Source organism: Falco cherrug, chromosome 4, assembly GCF_023634085.1.
Source record: "Falco cherrug isolate bFalChe1 chromosome 4, bFalChe1.pri, whole genome shotgun sequence".
NCBI classification, from domain to species: Eukaryota; Metazoa; Chordata; class Aves; order Falconiformes; family Falconidae; genus Falco; species Falco cherrug.
This window is the reverse complement of record NC_073700.1, coordinates 94,944,960-94,969,933: the sequence shown is the minus strand read 5'-3', so window position 1 is coordinate 94,969,933 and position 24,974 is coordinate 94,944,960. Positions and strand designations below refer to the sequence as shown.

Sequence of the window (24,974 nt, the reverse complement as noted above, 5' to 3'; positions counted from 1 at the left end):
TAACAGCGCTATTATGGCCTGAAGAGCTGGGTGTCGCAGGAAAGTGGTTTTATAGGAAATCACTGGGAATTATTAACCTGCATAAAGATACTCTCACACATAATTATCTGTGAGATTAGAGCCGGTAGTTTTGCAGGTTTCAGTCTTCACATATCATGGGATAGTTCGCGAAGAATACATTTTGTTACACCAGACGATAAAAGTTGCTGTACCACAGCAAGGCTTCATGGCTGCACGGTCGGTGCTTATCAAAGTAAAAGTGAAACATACAAGACTGAAAAAACCCCAACAAACAAAAAAGACCTCCCTGCCTGCAGCGTTACAAGACATAAGGTGATGGCTTGTAGCATCACATATCGCGGGTAGTCCATACAGTGGCTGTGAGTTAAGGCATTTAAAGCAGAAAAAAAAGAAGAAAAAAGAAAGGAAAAAAAAAAAAAAAGAAAAATTAGAATAGCTTAGTGACCACTTTTCTTTCGGGGAGACTGAGAACAAAAAGCAGAGACCTGGTATTTTACTCTTCCAGCGAGCGAGAGCCACGAGTCAGGCACTCATCCCACGCCGGCCTCGGCGGGCCCTGAGGATGCTGGAAACGCCGGCGGAGATCGGGGAGCTGGGAGCAGGGACCAGGGATCGCAGAGCCGGGAGCGGGGAGCCGGTGCCGAGCGCAGGCGGTGCCGCCCCCTCCCGGCCGGGACCGACCCGACCCGGGGCGCGAGGCGGAGCGTCCCGGGCCCGGCTGCGCTCCCTCGGCGGCTGGCCGGCTTCGGAGTGGAAATCCACGTACGCCGCAGCGCGCCGGCTGGGAGGCTGCCCGGCGGCGGCTCTCCGGGAAGACCCGCAGCGCCAAGGGATAAGCAGTCATTGCGGAGGGACGGAGGCAGCCCCGGAGCCCGCACCGGGCGCTGCAGGAGGAGGGGGCAGAGGGGGCCGAGCCGCTGCCGGGCGGCGCGGGGGCAAGGCAGCGGCGGGCGGGTCTCGTCCCCGCCCGCAGGTGCTCCGAGCGGCGGGACCCCCTCGGCGGCGGCCGGCCGGGGCTGCACGGCGCGGCCCGGCCAGCAGGAGGAAGGAAGAGGAAGTGACCGGCGGCGGGGAGCGCCGAGCGCCCGTGCGAGCCCCGGGATGGGATAGCGCGGGGCAGCGCGGCGCACCGAGGCGTCGGCGGCGCGGAGCCCGGCTCCCGCGGCGGGGGGCGGCCGAGCGGCCCCGCTCTGCGCCGCGGGGTGCGGGCGACGTTGCCCGCCCTGGGAGGTAGGCGAGCCCCGGGGCGGCGGGGGGAAGCGGCGGGGGCCGGGGCGGGCTGCGGCGCTGAAGGGGAGCGCGGGGAGAGGCGTTGGGCGAGCGGGCCGAGACGGGGCGGCCGGGCGAGCCCCGCACCTGCCCGCGGCGCAGCCGGTCCCCCACCGGGGGAGGTGCCGGGCGGGGGGCGGCCGGAGGCAGCGGCCGCCGTTGCCGTGAGGAAGAGGAAGCGCAGCCTCGTGCTTGTCAGTGCGGCGGGGCCCCAGCCGGCGGGGGGGGGGAGACCCGGCCCGCCTCGCACAGCGGCTCCTCCCGCCGCCCTGCCCTCCCCTCCCCGCCGGCCAGCGGCCGCTGCTGCCACAGCCGCCGGCTCGGCTCCGCCGGCGCCTCCTCCTCCGCCGGCGCCTCCTTCCCGCTCCGCGCCCCCCCGCCCCCTCCCGCGGCCCGGGCGGCCCTGCGCGCCCCCAGCTGCGCCCGCTGGTCGGAGGCCGCTGGCGAGGGGAGGCGGGCGGGCGGGCGGGCGGGAGCCGCGCACCTCCGGGCGCCGGGGGGTGAGTGGTGGCGGGCCCTCGCCTCACCCGGCGGGACCGGGGGCGGGCGGCCGGGGCGGGGGGCGGCGTGCGGGGGGGCAGCGGCCGCGGCAGGACCTGCGCCGGGTTAACGCGGGGGGTCAGGACCGCCGCAAGTGTGCGCGCAGCCGCCGCGCGGCGGGGGAACCGCAACTTCCAAGCAAGTGCATCCCCGCGGGCCGCCGGTACCCGGCCGCCGCACCCCGGGCACGGCTGCCCCGCGGCCCCTCGGGGGGCTGGGCGGGCCGGGGTACGCGGGGCGCGGTCGCTCGGCCGCCGCTCGCAGCGGTGATGGGACCGCTGGTCAGTTTCTAGGGAGCGGCTGTTCCGCAAGGCGGGTGGCGGCGGTGCGAAGCCGCGCTGCGCAGCCTTGCAGAGCCAGTGCGTAGCGGGTCCGGAAAGTTATGGGTTTAGAAGTTGCTTGGCTCGAAGCCTTCGCGAAGTTTATTTTGAATATCTTTTCCTTGCAGAACTAACACAACTGTCCAGCTCTCCCCCGAGAATGGTATAAAGTAAATATAGGAGTTCCTGAAAAATAACAGTGAGTACATTTCGAATCAGCAACGTTTTGTAATGAATTTTATAAGAATATCTCTTAACCTGCCAAGGCTCAAAATGTGCAACAAACGCGTTGCGAGTGCCAATGATAATAATGATGCAGGAAATGTACCGTGTGTTAATTGCTTTAGTGTAAACATGGTTGCCTGTGAGCTGTGTTTCACCATACAGCGGTTACGGTGCGGTTTCAGCAAGGGATGCTTCCAAGTGTGTTGTTCATAAGGAGATGGGTTTGCTTTTGCTTTTGTCCCTCAGCTGCCTGACTGCCCCAGGTTAAAATACTTATCTTTTGGGAAGAGGGGGAAACTAAGTAAGGACTGTGCAGAGTCCTGTACCTGTGACCAAGGGCATCCTTTCCTCATCTTCCCCTTAGCTCTTTCTCCTCCTTTCCCCCAGATGTGTGCACACACACACATGCCGTCTCATCCTCAGTTATATAATCTTTTAGGCATTTATGGATCATTCATTGTTCTCTTTAGTCCCGTTCTTCCCCTGTCGTTCCTGCTTGATTGACTTACATAGAATATTACACAGTAAAGAAACATATAAATGCATTTTCATCAAGTTGTGCCAGTTTGAGCTGCAAGCTTGCTTTCCTTCTTTGAAGATTTTCTTTTCCTGATTTCTGCCCTGTCCCCCCCTACTCCCCCCCCCCCGCCCCCTTTTTTTTTGAGCTGTATAAGTATGTGGTAAGGATCCAATCTGATGACCGGTAACTAGATAAGGAGGAGGAAGGACAGTGGTGACAGTTTACTGGTAAAATCCCTCTTGTGTGTTAATGGATGTTTTCCTAACAATGCACGTGCCATAAAGCTGTTAAAAGTACTGCAGCAACTCTCAAAAACTCACTGGTCAGAGAAAATGAAGATTAGTATGGCTAAAACATCAACATGACATGAAAGGGAAATTATTGAAAGATGCTGTCAGTGCAGTCTGTGGATCTGAGTGCATGATTTGACCAGTCTAGAGGTGTACCTGATTCCCAGTTTGTTCACTCAGGGAGAGTGCGGGGGTAGTTAACTTTCTTTTGTCTCTTTTTGTCATCTGTTTGAAATTCACTGTGCAGTGTAACACACTTGTCTTCCCTGTAGCTTGAAACTTTGCTATGTGTGTCATTGAGAATTTTTTTAAATGAAGAATGGGGAAGGGGGGGGGGGGGGAAAGAGGACTGATTTCTACACTTAACATTTTGATATTTTTCCTTATATTTTCCATATGCCAGGAAAAACTTAATAGTTGTACAATTCAGATGGATTTTGATGAAGGGATAGGAAAAATTCCTACCTATTTATTCTGTAAGTTGTCTTATGTGGTCACTGAAGGTACCTGCAGTTCAGTATTCGTTATTATATAACCTGACTATGTGTGTTCTTAAAAGCAAGCACTTCTGTTTCCTCACTGTTTGGGTGCAATGTATTGTATTCACGGTCCTAAGAAGTGATTTTTTTTTTTTTTTTTATGCCCCTTCAGGCTAGTATTCAGAAAAAAAACTTAGGCTGCATAAAGGTGTAACTGTTGCTGAAACGCAGCTGTGTGCATGGCACTTCCTGACAGCGATGCTGTCCTGCAGCGAATTGCGGATCAAGAGTAATGTGGTGCTCCACCCTTCCTTCCGCTCTTTGTTTTTGCTACCTAGTAGAAGTCTCTTTTTGATTTTAAGGTTTGGGCTCCTAGATGCACTTTCTCACAGTGTTTAGCCTACAAAGTGGTACTGGGACTATGATCTTGTGTATTCCATGTTGATACATAGGGAGCAGAGGTCTCATGTTTGCACATAAGGCGTGTGGCTTTCTTCTTGTGATACTCTGGGTGGGTTCAGTATGTGATGGAGTGAGAAACTGATGTCTATAGATTTATCTGTAACTAGGAAAAGGTTTCCATAGATCTCTGCCAGTGCACCTGCACACTAATGTGCAGTGTCCTCCTGGTCTAATGACAGCAGCCTTTTTTGATATGTTGCCAACCACAACATTCCCAATTCTGTGATTCTCAGATAGGAATTTGCTTGGGGCTTAGGTGTGGCCATCAAGTACAATTGTTTTCAGTTGTGACTCTGCTATCCCTTGATTTTCAGTTTCCTTGAAGTAAATGATCTCTCCAGTTTAGAAGCTGTCTTCGTCGTGCTGTGGTGTGAATGTGCAGTATGTTGTATTAAAAAAAAAAAAAAGTTTGTAGAAGGTGATGGGATTTTGGCAGCCCTGGGGGCTAGAAAACATCATACACCTTGGGAGCAAGGAAAAGTGCTCTTGCCTTTTCTGCTTTATTTCTCTGCACAGTTATACCTGGGTCTCGTAGACTTTCTCCTCTGCTGTATCCTTGCACTGTCCTGGAGCCAGAACTTTGAGGGAGAATAAGTTGGTTGAGTTTGTCTCCCCTGTTCAGTCATTGTCCTGTTAAAAAGGAGATTTCAGAAAAGGGGGTTTATGGTTATGAAGTCTTTGTGGTTTGAACACTTGGAACTAGAAATGGCTTTGTAACAGCCATCAAACCACCATTCAGTAAGGCCTGTGCTGTATCTTTAAAAGATTTCCCTGCTCCGAATGAGTTTTTTTGAAAAAGGTTCTTGTATTTGTGGCAAGAGGAATGTGCCAAGTACACGTTGTTAAACTTGTGTCAATTTAACAGAGCAACTGTTTAAAGGATTTTAGATAATTTTCCTTCTACTGGAGTCAGTTACCTTTTTTTTTTTTCTTTTCTGTTTTTGCCTTTCTCCAAATATAACACTGGAAAAGGGGAGAAAGAGAAACTAAAAGCAATTGGCAGAAGCCAGTGTGTTGGCAGGCATTTGATAGTACGGATCATAAGAGGTGATAATATGTACGTGACACTTAACATAAAATAAACTGCATACATATGGCATTGCAGAGATGAATGGAAGAATAATCAGAAAATTGTGAAGCTGTCCTTCAGTCAGTATTTTTACATCAAGTTATTTGCAAGGATTTGGTTTTGTGGTGTGATCTTTCATTATTGCAAGTGAGAGATTGAAGGATAATGTCACAACTTCTCTGCTAGTTTTCCTCAGTTTTCTGATCACTGTTAACATTGAAGAGGAGTATTAATGAGAAGTCTATGCCACAGGGGATAGCTAAGATGTTTCTTCTTTTCTCCATTAGAGACCTGACAGAGGTAAACTTCTTTGTTATGGGCAGATACTAAGTAGCTGGTGCCACATGTGTGGTACCCATTGGTAAGCTACTAGTTTCTCAAGCTGCCGAGTGGATTGGTGTGTAAAGTGTGTCCTTGCACTTAAGAGCAAGGTGAACAGTGATTCACCTGGTGCTTGTTGGCAAACACTTGAAAATTCATTGATACATTTCTCCTAGTGGCAGGTTTCCATTGTAAGTACTTGATTTGACTGCAGTAAGCTTGTTTTTGATGGCTGCTAGGAGGGAGAAGTTAGTTGTGAGAGCGTGGAAGTAATGCACAAGCCATTTTTCCATTCAGCTCTAACTTGCACTGTGAAGACTTAAAGCCACTGCTGGTAGGGGTCCCCTTAGAGAAGTGTTTTAGTTTATGTATAAATGAACTCACTTTGGTATGTTTCTAGTGAGCAGCCTTTGGAGTTCTTTAGAAATATGAATATACTACCTGGAGATGTTATGCAGATGCTATAAGAGACCTATTCTTGCTGCTTCTGAGGACGTAAGTCTGCTTACTGATGCTTCTGCTGTGTTCCATTTACGGTCAGATCCCACTGCAGAATTCACAGGAGCTAGCACTAGTGCAAAGGAGGGAGCGGGAACTACCGGTCAGTGCTAAGGGAGAAGATTTCCCCTTTCAGATGGACTTCAGTTGATTTAAAGTGTTTGTGAAACATCATCTTCAGGAAAGAGGCTGGGGTTGGAGGGGGGCGGGGTGGGATAAGAAAACAAATTGTTCCCAAACAGATCTGTTAGAAAATGATAGCTGTGTCCTAGCTTTGTGTGTTTTCTCGGCTTTTGCTTCTGCTTTCCTTCTGGTTTTTATTTCTCAAAATTAAACTCTCCTCATAATTTCTTCTTGTGTGTTTGCCACCTATACATTGGTACCTTATTCTTTGGTCTTTGGTGTATTTACTTTATCCCAGCTCTCATGGTTTCACTGACTTTGTCCAGTCCTTAAATTCTTTCCCAGGCATCCCTTAGATTATTACTCAAATAATTTTATTTATGATTTGCAAGAGAAGCTGTGGACTGCAATGGGGATCACCTATGCTCTTTCAAAGTCTCTAGCTCAAAGTGTTGGACAGTCCAAATTTATGGGGGGCATATGAAGTGTAAAACTGTCCCTGAAATATTGCATCATCAGCGACTCAGTAATTTTTTTTATCAGCTGCATGAATACATGTTCGATAATCCAGCCTTTTGTTGAGCTTGCTTCAGCTGAAAGGGAGGCTGGGTCACTGCTGCTGAGGTCTTCAGGTTCTGGAGGTGTGATGGCTTTAAACTCCCATTCTTTAATACAGCAGAGCATGCTTGCTTGAAGATGATCCAATTTCCCAGAGCTTTTTAAAAATCAGTGTGTGTGTGTGTGTGTGAACACAGACAAAATGCTCCACGTGGACCTCTTTTCCCTTAACGTCTGAGGCTGACAACCTGCAGGTTAAATGCATCCAACACTTTGAAGCTGGACAAAAGGAAGGATATGCAGGGCATGACAACGGGCTCAAATAATGCTCTCAGGGTGCCAATCTTCCTCCTTCAGCTGAAATTCTGTGCACGGTTCCTGGGGCTAGATGGCTGGTGCTATCAGAGGTGTTTTTCTTTTAGCTTGTTGTCAGCTTGATAGTAAGAATTGAAAGAGGCAGGGCTCCTAATTTACCCTGTTAGAAAATTCTGCAAAATTAAGCATGTAGTTGTTTCCTGTGATTGTGCACATGCTGCGAGTAAGAAGTATACTTAGTGTATTTGTTTGCTGACTTGAAGCCCCTCTCAGTTTCTTCTGATGCTGACTTGATCTTTTATGTAATCATTGGAGACACATAAATGTTGTGAAAATAGGTGAATGATTTTAATTTTTTTTTTAAAATGATAGTTAAAATAATTTTTGCTATGTTTTGATGGAGTTTGGCAAAACCAGTATTTCAGTAAACTTCTAAAAAATGTGATTGCTTTAGCACTTTATTCCATGGATACAGAACTGTCTTAGCTAACTACTCCTGTATTCTTAACACATGCATGAATTCTGGTGTTTGAATTTGTAACAGAAATGAAAATACCATTTGCCTGTTTTCTCTCTTTTCAGCCAATGTACATGTATCGTCTAGTTCAGCAGAAGTGTAAGGGGCGTGTGGGTCTTGGTGAAGATACCTCACGTGAGCTGTTCAGGTTTCTGTCTGGCTAGACTGGCAATCTGCTGTATGCTTCGTTGAATCTTGCTGAGTGACCACGGTGGGAGTGACTTTAAATTGCTGCTTCATATTTTAAAAAAGGTGGTAGTCTATTGAGGTAGGGTGATGAGCAATTTATAAGTGTTCACATAATACCCTCTGGCCAGACAGTAAAGTTGACTTGCACATTTCTTCTCTAATAATAAGAACAAATGTCTATGACACAGGTTGGTATAATAGGGTTTTTACTCTTGGTGCCAATGCATGTATTTGTTACGTTCCAATACAGTCTTTTCCATTGCTTTGCTTTCTGGAATACAATTGCACGTTAGTTTTCATAGCAACGGTCGTGGCTTCAGCTGGAAATTGAAACCTGATAAGTGCTGGCTCGGGGCATGGACTTGTAGACAAACTTTTTTAATAACACTGAGCCAAATCAACTGAAAAAAAAAAAGTCCCCAAACGTCAGTTTTGGTCCTTGCATTCTGGAAAGGATATCTGGTATACCTTTTGGTCACTAGGCTTTTAAAATGCTGGCATATTGGTGATTGTCTTTTTCTTTCTTTCTTTTTTTTTTTTTTTCCTCTCCCAAGTTCTCTTTTTTCTCCCTCCCTTCAAGCACCAGGGCACTCATCTGTTGAAACTCTACCCCCTGTGGTTCAAGTACATTCCTCCTATCAACCTTTTCACCCCACCTCCCACTGTCCCTCTTCACACATACTCTGACATCTCTTCTGCTCACCAAACTCACAAAATTTGGGTCTTGAAATGAGGTCTAATTCTGAGCTATACTTTATGTGGGTCTGTAATCTCTCCTCCTATAGATATGAATACAAATTTGTTCTTGTGCTTAATCTTCTTTTCCTTTTTTTTCCAAAAAAAAAAAAAAAGCAGAAAATTTGAAAAAATGAAAACTTCCATTGAAGACCAAAAGGCATTTGGTGTGGTGGTCGTTAACTACTTGGGAGAAGATTGTAAAGGTGGGGGGAAAAGGTCCAACCAACCAGAAAGCCTACAAAGCTAAAAGAAAATGTAAGGTGTTTTCCACTTTGGACCACTTAGTGCAATTTTAACCCTATCTATGGCAAGTAATTAAAGATGTGACAGCTAGTGCCAGTTCCAGAAAAGGAAGAAAAGGGCATGAAAAGTGGCCCACATCTTGAACAAAAATACTAGGTTGGTTGTTAAAAGTTGTAACTAATGTTAGAAGTAGGTCAGTTTATGTGGTCTTTTTTGAAAAGATTAATTTTCATATTATGCAGCCAAAAGTGAAATTTTTACAGAAGTGCAATAGTGGAAGGCAGTGTATAAAATCTGGAAAGATGATTTTTTTCTTCTGCCCTATGCTGCTCTGAGCCTTTTTCTGTCCTGGCTTTCTTCTCTGACACATTTGAACTTCACTTACTGAACTTTCTGCATCTGTTCTTCTCTCTGTATAAAATACTAGTGATTTCAGTCTATATTTCTTGGGTTAGCCTTAAGGGTGTGAATGTACAGCGCCTTTCACAAACTTTTCTAATATGCAGTGACCTGGGCTTTTTATTTCTTGACCTGCCAAAAATAACCTGTTTTTTCCTTCAGCTACCTTAGGAAGCTAGCTTGTTGGAAGTCTGTGTGTGTTTGTGTAACAGCAAGAGTCGGTAGCATTGTGCTGTGTTGGGATGGTTTTCTGGAAGGCAGAGGTTTCAAAGACTTCATCCCCTCCAGCTGCGAATGAGTCAGAAAACACATTATGAGAAAGGAGAGATGTGTGCAGAGGAAGAAGGGAAGAAATTAATCTACATAATTTTAAATCCAAGTTGGAATTCAAATTCTATTTTAAAACAAACATAAATAAAATTGTCTTGGGCTATTTGCACTGGAATTTTAAATTGCTTTCCTGGTTTATAAGCCAGAGGGATCAAAACATCCACAATTCAGTGGATGTGTGAATTCAAAATAAAACAGGAGGTTTTGTGATTTTTTTTTTTTAAATATTCCAAATTGCTTAAATTTTGTAAAATTATTCACCTTTAGAAACAGTGAGGCTTTTGGCTTTGAATTAATTTTGTAGAATTAATATATGAAGGTTGAAAAAGCAACTGTGCTGGCCTATGGGCTACTTTTCTGCAATTAGAGGGATGATGGTATAAGGGAAAAAGCAGTCAGGCTTCCCTCCCCTAAATCGGTAAATAGAGAACCACCAAACTAGACTAGAAAATCAAACTTAAGTCAACCCACAGATCCTTTGTTTCCAACTAATTGTTCTGGCTGTGTTCACTGGTCCCCATAAGCTTGACTAAGGGGATAAGCCTTGCTTTCCTGTCTTGAGGCTTTTCTCTCTTGATCTATTGAAATTCAGAGTGGAGGGCCCCCTTTAGAGAATGTCCTGTTGGTAGCTGTCTCCTCTGTGACAAAGAGGCTCCAGCTGTGGATATGGATTGAGGAGAAAGGTAGCTTCTCAGGCAGGCAATTTGGAATCATTTAGGAAACCAGCAGTTTTAATTTAATTTGGCAATGGTAAGCCTGAGTCAGTGCAGCTTCCTGACTGCTGGTGTCCAGTACTTGAATTCAGACAGTACCTGGGCAGGCCCAGTGTGTGCTGCTGCAGGTTCCGTTTCCGAGATAAGCAATTGTAATGGGATGACATTGTGCAGCTCTGTAGTTCAACGTGATGGAAGAGATGCTCTAAGTCACTGGTTGGACACTGGAAGGATGTAGTTTCAATTGTTGCATCAGGTAAGGACTGGGGTCCCAAGCGGGTGCATCCTCAGGACAGCTGCTCTCCGACGCTTCGGTGCCAGCAGGGTTCCCGCAGGATGGGGAGCGTTCAGGTCTGCCACATAGGGTGAATCCTGGTAGGAAGCAGTAGGCATAACTGCAGTTAGAAAGGCTCATAAAACATTTTCTGCATCTTCTAGCTCCTTATCCCAGTCTGATTCCAGCAGCCTCATGTGTGTGGAGATACCTAGGCATTAGTTATGCAGGTATAATTACAGCTTTGCATGTAATTAACTGCATTATCAGTATTAGCCAAAGGGAGAGAGAGTTATGGACTACCGTACTTCAAACATATGTGTGTTGTCGCTTCACGTGCATACGGAATGAGACAAGAGGCACTAAAAGAGAAGCTTTGGGAGAAAAGTGTCTTTTAACAAAATGAATCTGAATCTATTGTTTTGACAAAAGCAGTACTGCTGAAATAGAGTAATTGGTTGTAATACTGGCGGCTTGTGAGAGCTGCAGCAAGATCTCTTAATCCACGGTATTTACCGAAAGGGACAGGTAAGCCTGATATGGTCAGCATGGATACTTGATCTTTACCCAGTCTGTGGAGAAGTTACAAGCGGGAGCAAGGCATGGGTGCGTTCTGTATTGGTAACCTGAAGCAGTTAGGGAACTTGGAGGCTGTTTTGAGCATCTTCTCAATCTTAATTTAAAAATAGCTTGCAAATATATCCTTTTATGTCTGCATTCTGCCTGCTATCTGCCCTTCTATTTTCTGAATAAAAGCTGGGGAGCTGCCTTCCCTAAGGACAGCATGGACTATGCATCAGCGGTGGGAACTCGTGTTCTCTCCTACTGTATTTCAGATTGTAATATGAAGTTACTGCTGTAGCTGCAGCGCCTTGGTGAGCTGATTTAGCCTAACTGGGCAGAGAAGATCTACAATCAATTTTTTTCAAATAGAGGCAAAATTGAACTTCTCCATGTACCAAGTAATGGTGGAGAAGCTCCCACTGAACACCGGGAGGAGCTCAGGGCAGCTCCTTTAGGGCCTGACTGTCCAGTATTTTTACTGAATCCATCTACATACTGGCTGTAGGCAGAAATTCTGGAATTCTTTTAGTATACGCTGAAGGAAAAAAAAAAAGTATTTCATAGTTGGATTCAGTTTGAGATATCTGCTGTTGTTTGTTTTAATTTCTCAATTGGATGCTGGCACAAAGCCTCATGAGCATGGAAGTCAAAGAAAACATGGGTTTTTTTAAAAAAGTCTTTCATCAGTGAAAGTGAATTGATTATTCCAATGATTCTATAGGCAACAGTTCTGTCTTTTGGGCAGTAGTTGCTGTGTGTTACTAAAGGTTGTCCATAGATGAAAATCATGAAGTGGCAATATGATTTAGTTGAAGAATAATAATCCTTGGCATTCTCCAGAATTTTATATTTTGTATTCATGCTGATTTGATGTCTAGATATCTACACTTAAAACTGAAAAAATCTTGAGGTTTTGTGAGTTTGGGTGTTTTTTTCTTTGGGGGGGTGGGGTGGGGGTTGTGGTATTTTTTTCCCAAAGAAGAACTTAATCTGTAACTTTTGCCTGGCTTAATGGAAAGAGCTGTGCAGGTGGTTATCTTGGTATCGTACGAGAAAAGCTGGTAATAATTTGCCATACTATTTCCAGTAAAAATGTTAACCAGGTAGACTTGAACTGCTAGCATAACTCAGTTCCTCCTGATAACATAACACGTTAAGTCCAGTAGTGTCAAGCCACTAGAGAGTTTGGCCTTTAAAAGAGGAAGAAAGAGAATTATCTCAGATCCACAGTGCTGTAAATGTTGACTATTTACTTGTGACCAGTGTGTAACCTCTGTGCAGAGAGTCAGTCCATGGGTTCGCAGTTCAGCACTTAACAGTGTTTAATGAAAAAATGAGTTCAAAGAAAGGAAGGTGCCTTCCTTGCATTGTATGAGAAACTGTTGCAGACTGTTAAAATATTCAAGGGTACTTTTTCCTTTCGAAGGTCTAACATTGGTCTTCAACTACTTCTGGTCCCACTGAGGAATTCAGAAAATCAGTGAAAGCTGAGTGTGATATATGTGATAATTGCAAAGGCTTTTGCTGTTTGCAGAACAATTTGGATACCATGAGAGAGAAAGTTTTTCGCTGCTTTCTCACAGGTGTGCCACTAAAGCAGGATAATTGTATTTAGGAAGAGAAGGATGTTCTCTATTTTGTCTTAGCAGAGCAACTGTGTCTCAGGAGCAGCAGTTTCCCCGTTGTTACCCTTGTACACACTGAGATTGGGTTGCTGAAACATTTGAATAAAATAATGTGTTTTTCTGCAGTAATTCGTTTAAACTGTTTCTGACAAAAAATGGCATCTTTCTGCAGTTGCCAATGGCTTGCCTTGTACAGTTGTCAAAAGAAGAGCTAGACTGTATTGGGAAGAACCAGCAGAAAATTGTAGCATTTGGCCTCACCATTGGCTTTTGTAGAAACAGGGCAGAATTACTGGAGTGTTATTTATGTCTGTGGGTATATGAGATCCACAATGCAATGTCTTTTCCTTCTTTTCTGCAGAGCATTTTTAGGTAGGTAGGAGGAGCAGGTGCTCGTTGCTGGTGAAAGCCATTGTATGCTACCTGGCCCTTTGGAAGGGAAAATTTGTGTGTGTTTTATTTAAAAACTGCCAATGCCGGTGGCATTTTTTTTTTTTAATTTTTATTTTTTATTTTATACTCCTTTTAAAAACCATGTCTTGGACTTCCTTATCTCCTTTAACAAAAAAAGAGATTGTTCAGTTTCAGGCTCTTTGTCAGAGCTGTACTGCCAGGAGCCTTCCTGGCCTCTGGCACTATCAACAGAAAATGCTGCTCTTGAAAGAATGGAATATAGTTTAGGAAGGGTGGAAGGGGGGTGTACCAAGACTGGTAGCAAAAGGCAGGACTTGACATTGCAAAGAAATGGCTGAAAAAAACGTTCATGTTCCTTGAAACTTTTGACAGTGGTAGAATAAGGTTAAATGAAGGAGGAGGAAAGAGAAATAAAGCAAGCAGAAGGGGAAAGCCTTAGCAGACCCAGAAAGGGGAGGGGAGGGTATTGTCAAGTTTATTTAGGCATCGCCTTTTTTGCAAGAGAAGCCTGGAACAGGGAATGGGTGATCCCTAGTGTTTCAGTTTAGTAATTTAAATCTTATGTGATACATAATTACATATTTCGGGGTTTTCCCCCTGACTCAGCCCCACAAGCTTAGTCTGTCAGGGGTATGGAAATGGAGTTTCAATATTGCTGGGCCATTGTGTAACCTACAACTGGCTCTGAAGAATGGAAGAGTGATACATAATGGCACATTAATCAGGTAAATATTCCTCAGTAGTACCTCACTCCTCCACAGCTTTAATACGTGCTTATTTTTAATATAATACATTGTCTAACTGGGTGCAAAATCTCTAGCTGGTGGCAGGGCAAGACCGTAGCATGTAAATAAACAACCTTTGCATCCCCTGGCATGAATGAGGAAGCCCTGTGTTTTGTTTTGTTTGTTTGGTGGTTTGATTTTTTTTTTCCTACCTGTCCTTTCTGTCTGCTGTCACAGAGACTGAGTCCTCAGCAGACAGCTTTCTGGGTTGTCTACCATAAGGCTGCAGTGGAAGTATGGAAGGTCTTGAGCTAGGAGCTCTCGGGCTTTTAAGGCCAATCCTAGATTACTCTGGGTCTTTTAAGGTGTGCATGTGTGTGAGGACTGGAAGGTTTCTTATTCCCATTAAATTACAATTAAATATGCGCTTAAGTTTTGGGTTTTGTTGAATCCTGTTGATTCTGCACAAACCAAAACAGATATGGGTCATGCTCTTTTTCTGCTTTACAGGCATGAATAATCATGTAGAAATAAATGCATGGGTCAGATCAGCTGAGTGGGAAGCACCGGTCTTATTCAGCTATGCTTCTGACAATGGTGACTTTCTAAACGGCTTAGAAAGTCTTCCTATGAGGATTTCTGCTATTTGGGAGATGAGATTGTAATTTTCCTTCAGGAAGCATTCTTTTAATCAAAATATTTGGCTTTCATATCCATGTACACATGTGCATGTGTGCAAACACATAGTGTAACTGCACCATAGGGCAGTAGGTTCTTTGCTTACTTTTTTAATGCCTGTGAATGTTAAGAAATTAGCCATTAAACTGTAGATGGAAACTGAGTACCTGCAAAATTAATAGGAACTGTGGTTGGAAAAAGAACACGGGCATATGGCTGTGTTCTTTGTCAGAAGAGTCTGAAGTGAGCTGGATTAATGGTTTTCATCTCATTTAACTGACCTTTGACTCTGAGAATTTTGTACAGCTAATGAATTAAGCCACTAGTGGATTATTTGCTATTTATTTCAGAAATCCACTATGCTACAAAGGTGGTAATGTCTGTCTCGTAGTAAGGATGAGCATTATGCTGCAGCAGTTGGGTGTCTCACGTGTGTAGTGAGGCACAGAGCCAAAGCCAGACTGCTTCTCAGTGCCAGAGCTGGCTTGCAGTTGTTGGAGCACGATTGCTTGGATTGTATCGTTGTTCTTCGAAAACATTGGGTGTTGGGTTTTGTTTCCTAAGTATCTGTTGGAGGGTCCCCTTTTAAGGCCTGAACATCATTTGTAATTAAGGGATCATAGTGTATTTTCTTGAAAGCTGAAAATGGATGAAATTGAACGGTCCTTCCTGCTGTTCTGACTTCTGTGTTAGAAAAGGATGCTAGGTATCAGGTTAATAGACAACTCACCTGAAAATTTTCTCTAAGTGTTGTTGTGAGGCCTGTGGAAATGACTGGATTTCCAGAGTGTTAAAAGAGAATAAAGTTTTATTGCTGTAAAGCTACTGGTGAAGGGAGTAGTTACACTAAAGCAAGATGAAGTTTAAATTTAAACCAGCCTGCCTGTGCTGGTTCGTGTAGATAGATCCATGTAGATAAACTTCTGCTGAAATAAGCACCTTCTTTGAAGGTCCTGTAAAGGCAGTGAGTTACCGTTTCAATTAGTTTAGAGGCTTTTGGATTAATTTAGATCCTTTCTTTACGCTTGCTCCTGAAGAGGAGCCACACTGACTTTAGCATGTGGCATTTTGATTTAACTACAAAATTTACCATGGAGGCAGGCAAAGAAATAAATATTTGCAGATATAACTTGTTGTCCTGACTGTCCTGGCGGTTTTAAATATCAGCAGTGCGTGGAGAGTTACTGGCAGGCCCTTTACGCAGTGTACAGCTCCAGCAGTGTGGCTGCCAGTGAAGCCAGCAGCTTACTAATAACTGACTAATCTTTTTTGTCACACCTGCACAAGCCTCTCTATCTCTCTGAAACACATTAGCATTCACGAGAAGTTACTAAACAGTGATGAATCACAAACACATTTTAAGTATTCTTTTATCATTCTCCTTGGGCCAAGTATACCTTTTCTAAACAATACCTGATTTTTCTACCCCATAACATCTTTTATTTTTTCAGTCAGAGAACTGAAAATCAGAGAAGTGAAACTCTCGCTGTGTATTCAAGCTTACCTTCTAGTGGGGACTTTGTCCCCCCACTTCTCACTTTTTACTTCTGAGTGCTATCATGTGATAAGATTAAAAAGCTCTGGTCTCGTGCTGGTTTTCAAGCAGCAATATGGCTAGATCGCACAATGTGACACATTAGTTGTGAAGCTTTGGATGCCGATTCTGTCGCTTCCCCGGGTGTTCACTCGGTTTACAGCTGGTTTCCATAGAGGGCTGTGTCCATCTCAGTATTGCTCACTGGGTCAGATGATGGTTACTTGAACTGCACGGGAACTCCACGAGCCTTTTCCATATGAGAAGGCCTCTGCTATTCCAGGATCTTGCTGTGATCTCACCACAACGTGCCCACCAAGTGCTTATTTTGATTTACTGTTCTTATTTTCTATGTAGATGTAGGCAATCAAGAAAGGAAAGATTAAATCAGAGTGGGAATGACTGTGTAAATAACTGATGAAAATGTAAGAATGAGCAGCACCGGCTATAGAGTTGCTTAACTTCAGGTATTTTTTTGATCAACCCTACCATTACTGAACTTTTTAAAAATGCCACGTTTTGCTGGGCTGGAAGGAGATCTTGAACAGTGAAATGGAAGTATTAACTGAAGTCATGTATAAAAGAGAACCCCAGGTGTAATTGTCTTTGTTACTTGAAGTTTCCAGCATTCGTAAGCCAAAGCTTTAGGATGGATTTCTGCTGGCAAAATGTTGTTACTAGGTGCGGTGAGCCAGAGAGGCTCCTATTTCAAAAGCTGGGTCATCCCCCTGCACTGTCTCAGTTTTTAGCTTGGTACCCTTAGAAACACCAGCAGATTCTGTTGCTTGTATGTATGGGATTTGTGTCTCTTTTTCCCCTTTCCCCGCTACAGTGACTTTTAAATTGTCGTTTGAGTCAAGCCAAGTCAGCAGAGCAAGGAATGTCCCAAAGATGCAAAGTTCAGGCAGGCTTTGTGAGAGTAGGAAACTGCATGGAGCAGAAACTGTAAGGAAAAGATCCTGGTGTGGGCCTTATTTAACAGCTGGAAACCCCCACCAGGGATTCAGATGGGTTTACCTTAGCCCTGCTGCTCACAGGGAAGCTCTTGGCTTTGCTTGGTCAGACAAATGTGTGAGAAAAGGAATCTCTCACTTTCCTAAGACAAAACAAATGACAGGCCTGAAAGCCAAAACCTGTGCTAAAACCAGATTGCTGTCTCATAACTTACCTGACTTCTGCTCTGAAACATGTAGGGTGTGATTTTACTGGACACAAAGCCTCACTGTCAGAGTACTTATAAAGGGTCTTCTAGCTAAGTAAGATTCAGGGTGCTCTAATGTGTTCATCAGGGTGTTTACCTAAAAATATTTGGGACCACTTACACGAAACATTAAAAACTTCAAAACTTCAGTGAAGCACTATATTTTATTCACTTTCTGGCAGTGCTGTGCTGATCATACAACAAAACAGCAGAATTGGGGGATAATACTGCTAACAAAGGAGACTTAAAAACATTTTAAAAAATGTACTGTGTGTCCATATGGGATAGTGCTGTGCAGATGGTAGACAAACACAGATGAAGAGTTATAAAATCTTGCTTTACTGAGGAGCTCAGCTTAAAAGAAACTTCTTACTGCCTGGTAAGGATGGATTACAAATTAAATTTTATGTGTTTGATAGGGAGTCTTTTGGAGCTTAAAAACGTCCTAAAGCATGAACCCATGCTGGTTAGTTTTGGGGTAACTAGAGTCCACAGATTATTTTTTTGTCTCTTCGTAAATATTTTAAATTCTACAGGGATGCAGAAGGGAAGTAAAAACTTCCCTGAACAAGATGGCTAAGGAAAATAGGATGTTAATTATTTCCAAATGCTGGCTTGCTTCTTTGGTAGAATTTATTACTTATCATCAGGTGGAAAAGCCATGTAAATTCAGGTGGCCAGTGTCTATTGAGCCACCAGTACTGGTGAAGTCTTCTTACAGCTGGTCTGATAGTAGCTTCTACCATCTCTTTCATCAGATCTCAGCTGGTGGCTTAGTTTTTCCTTTTGACCTGGGACTAGCCAAGGGCCTGACCAGGCTGGTGTTTCCAGCTAGAACTGGGAGAAAGAAATGGGGAGTTTTGTTTTTTTTCCTGGCCAATAGTACCATTGCTTACTTCTGGTACCTGTTCATTGATGGAATGAATAGGTGCTGTAACTGGGCATCTTTTTAAAAAATAATTAAGCTCCCCATCCCATGCTTAGCATAAATTCCCTCTTCAATTTGAGGAAGGCATGCTTCCTTAAGCTTGTCTTGTGTCTCTCCATTCTGTTGGATTTATTAAGTACCTTTTTTTGGTGGTATTGTTCTTTTCTAAGCCCTTGTGGCAATGCGACTCCATAGACTATTGTAAAGTACATCCACTGACTGAATTATAGCTGTCACCGCTGGCTGTGTTTTAGTCCACTCCAGTTCTGGCTGCTTTTTTTGCCCTCGTCTCTGAGGTTTTGGTCTTTTCTGCCCTAAGTGTTTAAATTCTCACATGTCTATTTCATTTACAGTTCTTAAAATTAGATTTATTTTCAAAGTCCTTTTTGAGCAGGAATGTGTGGGAATGTGTGTATAAACCATAAAAAATGTTAGTCCTTTGGGAACCACATCATTTTACAGTTTGTGTTCCTACCTACTGATATTTTAACTAGGCCATGCTTTCCTTTCTTTCCTTCCCCCCACCCCGGGGGAACCCTGTTTGAGGTGAACTTTCTTCCTTTAGGATTTTGAATCCCAGTCAGAGAAGGATTATTCATCTTCTACAGACATTAATTCTGAGTTACCACTTCTGTAGCAGTGCTGAATATTATGTGCCTCTTCTGGGTTTGTGGGTTAACATTAATTTAATGCAATTATTTTCAGCTGCTGTCTTTTCCCTTTAAATCCTATACTCTGCTATGCTAAGCTAATGAAACGCAGCTATTGTGGTGTACTTGGCTGCTCTGCTTACTGAAGGCACTCGTAACATGGAACGCACTAACTGAAAGAGATTTTCCTGTCTGCAGCACGTGGTGGTTCATAAAGGGCTGCAACATTTTTTGCCGTTCTAAATTCTTCTTTTGGCTTAGTCTTTTGCCACTTCCTTCTATTTGGAATTTTCTTCCGATGTGTCTTTGTTTAAGATTATTATTTTTTTTTTTTATTTTTTTTTTTTTTTAAGTCAGTTGCTGATGGTATGGAAGGAAGGAGACTAAAAGCCTCTGGTCTGCTGGCTCACCTTTCACATTAATGCAGATGCATCCTGAGTGTCTCTTACATATTTTAAGAACCATATGCCCAGGATGGTGGAAGTTATGCTGTTCTTTAACATATGGCAGCTGGATGGTATGTTTCAGCTTATTTGTGGTGGTAGAGCTCCTGGTAGCTTATTGCAAGAAGAATCACTGTGCTTTCAGGGCTGGACTGCTTTCCAGATGAACTAAAAATGCCCACCTACTTGAGAGGGTGCAGGATTCGGCTTGAAGTCAGCAAGATGACTTCACTGCTGTATCATGTAGGAGGAGAGGATTCACTGCAAGGGAGGCAACATATGTTTAAACTTAAATATCGTATAATTAGCCAAACTGGCAAAGGAAGCTGTGAACAACATAAGGAATATGTATTAAGTCCATTTTATGATGTTTAAAGAGTTCCCCAGTGCGAGAACCCCTATTCCAATATTAATCTTTTAAAAACATTCCTGCCCTGCTATTGGATACATTTATCTCTGTCAGCAGTCGCTGCAGCTTGGTTTGCTCTGCTTTTTCCTCAGGTATGTTGATACACCTGTTGTGGTAGGGAATAAGCTCACTCAGGGAACTCATCCAGGATAAAAATAATTTTTTTTGGTTTTCTTCAGGTTATTTTTCTGCTCGCTGGAGGCTTGGATCAGTTCCCCATGTCACACCGCAGACAGTTGCCTAACGTGACTGAGGGGCTCTGCTAGAGGATGGGATAAAGTGGGAGAGAAGGGGAAAGAAAGGACATGAACGGAAAACTTGAAGCCTGGGAGAAGTGTCTCTGTAAATAGATCTTTAGGGGAGATCGTGGGCGTCAATAAGGATACAGCAAACTTGTGAATGAGAGCAACATGCCGCTCTTCTAGCTGTACATATTTTATAAGAATATTAGCAGGTTTAACTGTGTGGTTATTGTTCATTATTTAAGTGAAAATATGGTTTTATTCTTGATGTGACAGATCCTAGTAAATCAGCTCCCTTTTTTCCGAAGGTATGAAAGCCTATAGGCTGTTTCTCACCAAAATTTGTGAGAGGCAGTCACTGCCATGAAGATACTGGCCTTATTGTATAGGATCATACAGAGCCTGGGAGAGGAGCGGTGGCACCAAGAAGCAGTTTGGCCAAGTTCATGCAGTGGGTCAGAAGCTGAGTCAGTCACTGAGGCAGGTCTCCCGTGTCTGTTAGACTTCCTATTCCTAGCCCCGTCACACTGCCAATCTCTCCGGCTTTCTACAGTAATCCCCTTCATCCCCTAGAGCTGGACCTGGAGCTGCCGACAAGGGAGAGAGGAGGGGGAAGGAACAAGGGGTTTTATTTATAAACTTTCCTCTGTGTAGCGTATGGTGGCTTGAAATGCACTCGTTCGGGATGTGACATCCGTTTGTTGCAAAATCACAAGCGTGTGTTTGTTCTGGCCGACGGTGCCAGCAACAGCTACTTGCTTTGAGTACATGCATGCGAGGTCTCAGGATGAAAATCCTTTAGCAGGGTGATCCTTTACATGCACTGACTGAGAGCGCTTCTGTTGCCTGACTTAAACCTCTCGCTATACTAGTGTTTGAACCAGGCTGGCTATCGAATCCTTCTGTCCTTAGTGCGAGCTGTACCACGTGTGTGCATGTTATCAGTCTTTTGTGCTGTAGCCAGACTTAGGAGGAAACAGTGATTTGTACATCCTGCAGTGAAAGTGTTGCTACCATAACAGATTTTTATGCTTTGCATCTTCCTTTTTCTTTTTTTAATGAAAAAGAGCCAATTAATTATCTGAAACTTTTCAAACTCTTTTCTGCTTTCGTATGGTTTCAGTGTAACCATCCAATACCTCTTTGTGTGTGAGGAGACTGTTCTGTTTGACTAGCTTCATGCTGGACCTTTGTGCTTCATTGTACGAGGGATTCTTCTGTTGCTAGAAGAGTTTTGCACAGGAGCTGTTAAGTGCTGAGGACCTTTGCAAAGGTCCAGGAAAAAAATTTCATTTGAAGGCTTATGTATAAGGATGTCCTCTTTGGTAGCCATGTACCACCTTATTCTTTGGAATAATGACATTGGGTGTGAATCACATTTTCATATGGGTCTAATTTGTTTATTAACTACAGTCTGCTGTCATCTGTCAGAAAAAGCGTATAATTTGTGAGGTTACTCAGAAAGCTGGCACAGTGTTTTACAGAAAAACAAAAAAAAAAACCAACCCTGTACAGTTGCCAAGAGTGTATCTGCTGTCCTTTTCACTTGGAGTACCACCAAACTGGTGAAAAAATAGTCTCATATCAAGTAAAGAAAACAAACAAACAATGTCTTAGTCTCTTTCGTGTTTGTAAGTGATGAGAAAGGGAAAAAAATTTGAAGGCTGCTGTAGGTTGAGGATTTTTTGGGTAGGGTAGGGGAAGACACTTAATAAAACAAAACCCCATTTGTATGAAGCCCACCAGTGACAGAAGTGTTTTTACATTGCCGAAGGAACCTTTGGCTAGTTCACTCATAAACTTTATAAAGAAATATGACATGTTGGACCTCTAGTAATGAGTGTGCTCCCAAGGCTGAGAGCTTGCCCATAAAAATTACTCATCTTTATTTTTTTTCCTCCCTAACTGCATAACTATTTGTATTGCACTAAACAGCTGATTCTTTCATCATCTGAGCTTCATCAGATTCATCTCCTGAATAGCCGTGTTGGTTTTTCTAACAGTTCTGTAAAGCAGGGTTGCTCTGGTCTCTCCTTCTGCCATTATATCAGCTTCCACTGTGATTTCTTACTGCAGTTCTGCATTAAGTTCATGTTCTAAGTATCAGGTGCTGGCAGTTTTCTTTCTTTCATATTTTCTTTCTTTTCATATTAAGCTCTTTTCAGATAACTTAAGACATCACACAAGCTTCTCCTTCCTGCACTAATAGTGATTCCAAACTTGTCTTTTTTTTCTCATATTGACTTTGGCTTTCTCTGTGCTACTTCTGTGTCTGAAATGCCTTACCAATACTCTGCTCTGCCACAGTTGCCCACGTGTCAGCAAGTCTATAGCAAGAACTCCAGCTCAGAGGTGCTGACAGGAAGCAATCAAATTCAAAACATGATCAAAATATTCCTCATTCATTGCTGGCTTCTCCCTGCACCTTGTCTGTTTCCTTTTGTTATTTAGATTGTCAGTTTCTTAAAGCAGAAGACAGTTTTCTTTGTAACTTGGATAAGACTGAGCACTCTACAGGTACCTAATAAATAGCGAGTCAAATAATTTGTATCCCTGTAATAGCCTGTTTTTACAGAAATCAGACACACTTTTGTATTGCCTATCCCTGTTTTTTCATCCACCTTGCAAAGCAGCGTTTACACAGTGCAGTCTAGCATTAGCAAACTCTGCTTTGAATCAGAGTTACAGGTAGATTTTTTTGTAGTTCTGTGGGGTTTTTTTAATCATGCTTGCCCTTTATGGACTGGTTATTCCACTTAGGTTAGAGATATGTTATCATTGCAATGACACTTGAATGGCACTATACCTTACATTACATAGCTCGTTAAACTATGAAGCCATCTGGCTAGTGTGGATAAACTTGGTCCCTTCAGGACAGTTGTTGTTGGGGAGCTGGCTGATCTCCTTACCCTTATCTTTCATACGGCTCTGAATCCAGGCAGTGCTGGGCATTTCTGCTGCGTTCCAATGGATTTGCTATTGCTGTCTACTCTCATACTCTGCTGGAGCCTGGGTCAGCGGCGTTGGTTGTGAAAAGCCTGTAGGGAGGAAAGTTGGTCCACACTGAACTGGGAATTTATTAGAATGTTACAACTAGATCCAAGTCGTGTGGCAAGTGTATATCATGGTCGCGTCTTGGTTGGTGTGTGGAGGGATGGCCCCATCTGGCTTCCACATGTGAGTTTTCTACTAGTGGTTTAGCCTCAGAAGGTGATGGCCATACCTCACAGGCTGAAGGTGGGACCACAGTGTGACAGGGGCTTAGGTAGACAGTATTTATCTCGAGGTGAAGGTCTAGCCAAGGCTTTTAAGAAGCATCTGTACCTTGTCAGGCCACCTGTGCTAATGGCTATTTCATCCCATGTGAACTTTTTTGTGGTTCCCCACCACAAACACCAGTTTCATGATGGAGGACTGTTTTGAATGCCATCTCTGGTCAGAGAGTGAATGTGCTCCACGTCTAATCTCAAAGCATGGCATCAGGGAAGAGGGGCTGCTTTGTTGTGCAGAAGTGGGATTGTAATTCTTGAGTTCAAAAGTTGTTCTTGTACCTCTTGATGTGACAGAAGTACTTGAAAATACTTTGTATTCCTTGTGGTGAACAGTCAGTCCTGGTCACATCTGCTACACATGTACTGTATATACCCCCCTAGCTGTGTGAGTTACTCATCTTTGTTTCACTACAGTTTAAGTAGTTACTCCAGGTATATGATGGAGAAAAAAAAAAGTCGGTTGCTTTGGGTTATTACCTTGCATATATTCAGTTAAGCTGCATATGCTTATCCTCGTTTCACCTCAGATTTTGTTCCCGGTTGTGTTTAATAGCACAGGGTGAATGCGCTTCGCATTCCATTTATATTGCTTGCATATTTTGTGAGGAATTGTATCCTTCTGACCTTTCCAACCCAAAATTGTTCTCCCAAGAACAGTTGAGGTTCAGCCTCATAAGTCACGGAAGAAGATCCTGAGTTTTGTTTCTTGCTCCTAAAGTTGAGTAAATTTATATCAGGATTCCATTCAAATGCTGATTTTGCTCCTATATTCTGTTGTTTGTATGCTTCTGGTTTACGTGATTACCTACTAGTTTTTTATTGCTTTAGTAGCTAATGCTGTCTAGTATTGCTATCTGAGAGGGGCACTGTGAGGATAAATGTGTGAAGAGTTGTGAGGCATTTATTTCTAAAACAATGACCCGTATAAGAACTTAGAAGGAAAAAGATTATTTGCCTGTATGCAGTTAAAATATTCAGGAATTCTATGACTTGAGAACAGTAGAGAATACTTAGATAATGGGGCTGTAGCAAAAAAGCAACTACATAGCTACAGAATATTTTACTTTTTTAAGATTTATTTAATTTTATTCAGAATAAATTTACAAGTTAAATACATTGACTGTAAATCTATGATTACACATTTGTGTCTATAAAAGAAGTATACTAATGTTTGAGAGATCTAGTGTGAAACATCAAGTAAATCAGTGATGATGTGTTTTAGAATGCCTTGAAGTTAATGAGAGAGATTTATTTAAATTACATGATACTTCATAGAATATTGCTCTCTGTTCTAGGTTAAAAATCTCTGCTATTTAAATATTTTTCTGTGGGGGCTGGTCATAGGAGTGGGAGGAGATGCATTTCTAGTTTCCTCTGTATCCTTGAATTAACTATGAAAAAGGGTGGGTTCATAATTTAACTAACTTAAGCTAAAACCTTAGCGAAAACACAGTTTATAGTCTTCTGCACAAGCTTCCACAACTTGTCTTCATTTTCTAAGTGTTACTTTCATTAGTTGACCATATTGGGAATGTAGGTTTTTCACAGCAAGACCAAGACTTCACACACCAACCTGCTGTGCGTTAGTTCCTGTCACTTCAACAACTGAGCCTCCTTGCCTTCCCCTCCCAGCTTTCCCCCTTGGATAGGGCAGGGTGGCTTTCTCTTCCCCTATTTGGGGGAACAGTGATGAAACCTGGTAGAACTTCTTTGCTTGGCTTCAGGTCTCATCTCACCTGTGGCTGCTGGTGCTGGCTTCTAAGGCCCACCTCACTGTAAGGTGGTAGGTGGGTTAGGTGGGGTGGTTGCCTGTGGGCTTCATGCAAGACCTGGCCTACAGAACAGTTTCTGTGGCTTTGCTGTGGAGTAGTGACTC

At 43.4% G+C, this 24,974-nt stretch overlaps 1 protein-coding gene across 3 annotated transcripts in view; it reads left to right on the top strand.

Annotated features, from left to right (window-relative positions):
- The first annotated feature begins 709 nt into the window (after positions 1 to 709).
- ELMO1 (engulfment and cell motility 1) overlaps positions 710 to 24,974 on the top strand; it is a 311,400-nt gene continuing 287,135 nt past the window's right edge. Inside the window, exons 1-2 of one of the 3 annotated variants that reach the window (XM_055706867.1) lie at positions 710 to 1,251; positions 2,279 to 2,349. The gene's annotated coding sequence lies outside the window, so the exon portion shown is untranslated. Of the gene's footprint in view, positions 1,252 to 1,524; positions 1,791 to 2,278; positions 2,350 to 24,974 lie in introns of those variants that run through there. The other 2 variants (XM_055706868.1, XM_055706866.1) reach the window with 2 other exon arrangements.